Genomic DNA, 6738 nt, shown 5'->3' on the forward strand with positions numbered 1-6738 from the left:
TTGCTTCAGATAAACTTTCTGGCGTCAACTTGTGCTGAGAAAAGGGGCAATAATTGTTCCTTCCTGTTAAATTTAACATCGGCTGTACCAGATTCCTGGTCTCATAAAGAGTCAACACTTTTAACCAGACTTTTGAAATGCAGTCCGGAAAATGATAATTGGTGAACGTTCATCACAAACAAAGCACAACAACTTATTGAAAGGTTCACTATCCATGTTCGTATTTCCGTGAGTCTGCAGCATAAAGTTATCGGTTACAACAATTATTCATCTTTCACAGACTTTTATTAGTTTCATTAATTAATTTAATGACGTTCATTGGTCATTGCAACCGCAAGCTTTAGCTCGGTGAAATAGTGCTTTTGTTGAACATGTGAATCGATGCGTCTCTCTGGAACAATCATTTAGCGCGTTCGGCTCTTAACCGAAAGGTTGGTGGTTCGATGTCCCCAGAGACGATAGAGTATCCCGGATTTCAAGGCGTGTTTTCAAGGTAATAAAATGCACCATAAATGAATTTGATGAAGAGTGACTTATATGGTTGAATTGAACGAATTAGTGTGCAACTTGACATCAGAATCCAAATTAAGATTAGGGACCAAAAAAGCAGATGGACGCACTGAGGCAGAGGGCAAGCCTGAGATACTAAATGAGTACTTTGCATCTGTCTTCACCAAGGAAGAAGATGCTGCCAAAGTCAGGAAAACGGGGGGGGGGGGGTATTTGAGACATTGGATGGGATAACATTTTATAAAGAGTAGGTACGAGAAAGGCTCGCTGTACTTGAAGTAGATCAGTCACCCGGTCCGGATGAGATGCATCCTAGGTTGCTGAGGGAAGTAAGGGTGGAAATTGCAGAGTTGCTGGCCATAATCTTCCAATCATAGCAGGGTTGTGCGTGACGGCTGTTTAAGCATTTCTCAATCCCACTACTCCAATTAATAAAACTTTTTGATGCTAAATTCTGCTTAATTCATTCATGTCTCGTTGCCCTCACAGTAAAAAGTCAGCAATTTTAGCCCAGTATAAAAAGAAAGAAAGTCTTGAATTTATAAAGCGTTTTTCACGACTTCAAGACGTCCCAAAGCGCTTTACAGCCCATGAAGTATTTTTGAAGTGTAGTCACTGTTATACTTGTGGTAGAGCGGATAATCTGCGGATGCCGAGGGAGAGAACAATGTAACTTTAGAGCAATTATCTCCGCAGAGTCTCACTTGATAATACAAGTCGCACATTCAAAGCGAAATGTGGTAAAGAGAGGCTAATATTGTTAATATGAAATCGTTAGTATACAACTTCACATTGCTGTACATCGGAATAGAAAACACGATTAGATGGACAGAAGAGGCCTGAAAGGATGGCCGATTGGATATGGGTGCACTGGCTGCAGTGCTTTGTCACCAATGGCTGGTTAGTCTACGGGTATGATCCTCGATTTGGGGATTTGTTGATTAATATGCGACAGGTCTTAGCTACAAATCCCGGACAAGCCCCGTGTTACCATTTTAAGTGCACATTCACTAATTGGCTTCACACGTCTTGACAGTGTGTAGAAGGCAGGAATGAGCATTTTGGAGCCCGAGAGGACAGAATGCAGAGGATCTGTCGACGCAACACACCTGGAGAAAAGAATATGTCTCAAGATGGTGTGTAGATTGAAGCTGAATATGAATATAAATGTATCCCAATTCACATGAAAGCAGAATAAAAATACTCCGACATTGACTGGTAACCGAACTCGGGTCTCCCACGCAGCCAGCAGAAATCGACTCCTGAAACAGTGATATCCGGATCGCAGCCGGATGCATGAGTCCAGCTGGAAACCTGTCTGAACGAACATCCAGTCTCATAGGTCTCCTGTGATAACTCTCCGCATTCTGATCTGCGGCCGTGTCGGATTTGTCACTTGCAGCTGCGATGACCCGATGATTAAGGCGGTGGACTTGCAATGTGATTTTTCGACGCAACACACGTGGAGGAAGGAGAATGTCTCAAAATGTTGTGCAGATTGAAGCTGAATGCGAATTTATCCCATTTCAAGCGATCTCATGAATACAGAATGACAATTGTCCTGAATTGGATGAGAATCGAACCCAGGCCTCCTTCTTAGCAGTCGAGAATTCGATCACTAAAACAGCAATATCCGCATGGTAATAGGCTGTACGTAAACAGTTGAAAACCTGCCTGAAAGATAATAGTGTCACAGATCGTTTGTGATAATCCGACGCATTCTGATTTACAGCCGTGTATTTCAATTGTTTGCAGCTGCTTTGGCCGAGTGTTTAAGGCGTTGTGGCTTTTCATACACAGCGCCGTTTTTTAAAGTTTCGTTCAATGCTCAAATAAATATGAACTGAAGTTAACCAACCGCATTCTCTCCTTCAGAGAGATATTTCAGCGCGGCAGACGTGTTTAATTCGTCAGCCCAATGATCTCTTCCAAGACACTTCAAGGAATCTCTCCCAGGCCCGTTCGCAGAACTTGACATTTATACTATTTCTTCCTATACTTTGATCCCACCTTGTCTCTGTCTCTTGACTCTCTGTGTTTTCCCTCATGGACTTCTCAGGCTTCGTTGAACGGCCACGGATGATCGAACCTGGAACACCGGCAGTGAAGGGTAAAGATGGAAAGACTGAGACGGGGGGAGAAGCAAAGGTGCAACCCAGCTGATGAATTCGTAACTAATGTCCACACATTTATGTCTCTTCACCCTCACAGTGAAAAATCAGCAATTTGAGTCCAGTCCACTTATGGTAGAGTGGATAATATGCAGATGTTGAGACAGACACCAATCGAACCGTTGCCGTGGTGATGAAAGCTCCAAATCCTAAACACTGGACCACAAGGAAACGCTGAAAATTCTGTGAACAAGCAGACCAACGCGGCCTTTCCCACTCGCCCCTTTGTAATTCAGGTCATTTTCGTGTCAGACAAGCTGCTCGCACAAAATGGCATTTTCTGTTCGAACTACTATCGAGACAGAAGGTGATGTTCAGGCAATGACAGCACCAAGTGCAAGTAGGCATGGACATGGAATGGAAAGTGAGGGAAAATACTCCCACAAGCTGCTGATGGACATGTTTCCATTTCCAAAATTCACGCATCGAATCAATGCAGCTGCTGGGAAAACTGCAAGGCAACGCAGGTCTATCGGGCATCGTTTGAAGCAACTGGCAGTTTAAAGTGTCATCTCCTGCTGCTCCTGTGGGGAGTGAGGGAGAGACACTGTCGGTATCTGCGTACAGTTTGATTTTGTACAAAACTGTACAGAGAAAGAGCAAATATACCAGGGCTGTGAGATATTCTATATTATTCATATTTGACCAGAGGAATATCCGCAGTCAGAAGCTGAAAAGAAGGGAGAGATAAGAGGCCTGAGAATAAACACAGAGCTGAATGAATCACTGAAGAGTGAAAGAAAAATAAATGTCATCAGTTCCACTTTATCTCGTGCTCAATCCTGGGAGCTCCCCGATGGACTGCTGGTTAAAATTCAGTGCTCCCATCACCGCGTGGTTCCATTCCCAGTCAGAGAATTAACTTTAACAAGAGTTATGAACTTAATAAATAATTACATGAAGCTAATTAAACCCTGTTCGTAGTTGAATGACTGTTTTGATCACCATTAATCAACCAATAACGTTCTGTTTCAGACTGAAGGAGATGCTGACGTGGTTACCGAGAGACAGACAGACAAAACTTTAATAAGATTTTTGTGCTTTGCATGTGATGAAATTTCATCATTTTACAGACTGCATCTTAAGAGTGGGATTAAAAACTCAGCGCAGCCGTTGTTAAATTTAACATTAACCGGCAATTGTCGCCGTTTATCACAGGAACGCCCGAACCGGTTCTCCGATGAAGATGAAAGTAACGCAACGGGAAACATCTGATCCAACACGAAAGGCATCGGGCTGTGATAAAAATCCCCACCGTTTTGCTTTTCCAAAATAAAGGGTGTGACATTTATTCTCTGAAAATAGAAACAGTCTGGTCTCACTCACTACAGTAATCTCTCTGTCACAGCGAACCAGCTCTCCTACTGCGAGTGTGACCTCCCTTCGGGCCTTTCGGGGGCTTGTCTCAAGATGAATTGTGATTTCCATGAAGCCAATGTTCCATTCCTTTATATGATTCATGTGCCTGATTTCCGACTGGAGGGTAAATGGTGAAATATCAGCCCTGCTCAGCCGGCAATGATCACGGTACATTTTCTTGCAGACAAAACACACATTGAAACCCTGGAACTTTGATACGATGAATCCTGAGGAAAAATATAATAAGGACTCGAATCATCAAACTTTCGCACCACCGAGACAGATGGAAAAGCCCGATGCTAAATGTGTAATTCACTGAGCTAAACCTTGAGGCAACAGCAAACCATATAACAGCTGTCCACTGTCAGTTTACTTTTACAAAATCAATAGTTGAAGCTTGCAGGAGTGAAAATCCAACGAGCCGGTCTTCACTCTTAAACCAGCAACTGTGAAGTTAAGAGAAACGTGCCGGAGAAATACTCGATTTCAGCGCGGTGACACTGGGCCAGAGTAAAGCTCAGTTAATATGATCGCCGAGTGGCGAGAGGGTGGATTTGGAATTCCTGAGCGACCGCACTGCGCATTTTCCAGATCTGCTTGGAGCACCAATCCCTTCAATTCATCACTTACAGGGACAATTCGATTCGCGGTTTCTTTTCCCTCAGCTTGGCGAGATCTTAAAAATTGAAAGCGACCAATATCAGAGCTAACCTCGTCACCGACATGCTCACAGATACAGAGCGGCCACACTCTGCTTCAGTGAGATGAAAGACCAGAGCGGTTTCAAGGTCGAATGCAATTGCAAGCAAAGCTCGTTCAATGAAAGTGCAGGTCATTGAGGTGCCTTTAAAGTCCTGATTGTTTGAACTGAATTTCTTCCGAGACCGTGTGAGATTCAGGTGGAGTGATTTGGGGATTTATTTTCCCTCTTTGCAAAAGTTTGAACCGCACGTCAAGATCAAAAGTCCAGGGCAAAATTAGGGCTTCTCCAGGGTATGACCCTCGAATCGAGAATTATACCCCGACCTTAACGAGCCCAGAAAGAAGAACGTTTTCACTGACACATTCTATGAGAGGGCTGACTGTATAATGAAAAGGCATTTTTGAAGAGACTTCCTGATCAGTTCCGTGTTGGCTCCTGAACAAAACAAAACACTGTGCGTTTTTCCTTCTAAAATTCACTAAACACCATGAATTACACAAAAAAATCGCTCGGAGTTGAACCCAGGATCTCTTGTTTGCTGGACAAGCGCTTTAACCAACTAAGCCACGGAGCCAAGTCATGGTACTGTTTCCCACCTCCTCTCATTAATATCTATCAGCTACACGTCACATTCTGTTGTGGGTTCAGACTGTTTGATCTTTGTCTCTTTCGCTTGCCAGTTTCCCTGTGAATCCCGATAGTGACTGCGTTTCAGGCTGTGTTTATCTTTCTGTGTCCATCAGTGCTTTGATAGACGAATTAATATTTGTACTTGTGTTTGTTACTTTAAATAAATTGGGGATGGACAATTCTCGCTCTGACACTCAAGAACTAATTTAGCAAATTTCACAGTGAAGTTTTGTTTATTGTGGTGCTTAAACTAAAAAAAAATCGTAAAAGGTGCAAAGAGGGAAAACGAGAAAAACTTGTGAATGAAATTAAGGACAACTTTCAAGGTTTTTACACGTACATTAAGAGAAAGAAGGGTGACAAAGAGTAATGTGGGCCCTTAAAGACAGATGGAGGTGATATTGTAATTGAAAATCAGGAAATGGCAGACTTGCTGATACTCACAGAAAATCATGAGGATAATATACCAGAGACACGAGGAAAACTGAAAATAAATCAAGGGGATTCAGTGCAAGTAAAATAATGGTATTGGAGAAAACAATTAGACTAAAGATAGACAAATCTCCAGGACCTGATGGTGACCATCCCAGGGGACGAAGGGGAATAGGTGAGGAAATTGTACATGCTTTAGTCATGATCGTTCAAAACTCTCTTGATTCAGGAATTGTTCCATGGATTGAAAAATTTCAAATATCATTCCATTATATAGGAAGGGTAGGAGAGATAAAGCAGGAAATTATAGACCTATTAGTCTGACATCTGTTGTGGGGAAGTTACCAGAATCTGTTATTGGGGAAAGAATGATTGAGCACTTGGATAAACATGAATTGATCAGAGAGAGCCAGCATGGATTTGTAAAGTGTAAGTCAAGTCTAACGAAAATAGTTGACCTTTTTGAAGATGTAACTAACGTGGTAAATAATGGAGTGTCTATGGGGGTTATGTGTATATTGACTTCCAGAGGCATTCGTTAAGGTTTAACATCAGAGACTGTTCTCATTTCTGTTGACATGTGGAATTCAAAGCAACCCATTGACATGGGGAGGGAGTTGGTTTGGAGGTAGGAGACAGAGAGTAGGGTTAATGGGGATGTACTCAAATTGACAGGATGTGATTAGTGGTGTCCCCCAGGGATCTGTATAAATGAGGCAGATAAAGGAATAGAGAGCGGTATATCCAGGTTTGTTGACGACACCAAGTTTGGGTGCACAGTGAGTAATGTAGATGGGAGCATAAAGTTGTAAAAGGAAATTGATAGATTCAGTGAGTTGGTAAAACTGTGTCAGATGGAGCTTACATAGAATTACATTGAATGTACATCACAGAAACAGGCAATTCGGCCCAACTAGACTATACCGGTGTTTA

Source organism: Heptranchias perlo, unplaced genomic scaffold (assembly GCF_035084215.1).
Source record: "Heptranchias perlo isolate sHepPer1 unplaced genomic scaffold, sHepPer1.hap1 HAP1_SCAFFOLD_1044, whole genome shotgun sequence".
Taxonomy (NCBI): Eukaryota; Metazoa; Chordata; class Chondrichthyes; order Hexanchiformes; family Hexanchidae; genus Heptranchias; species Heptranchias perlo.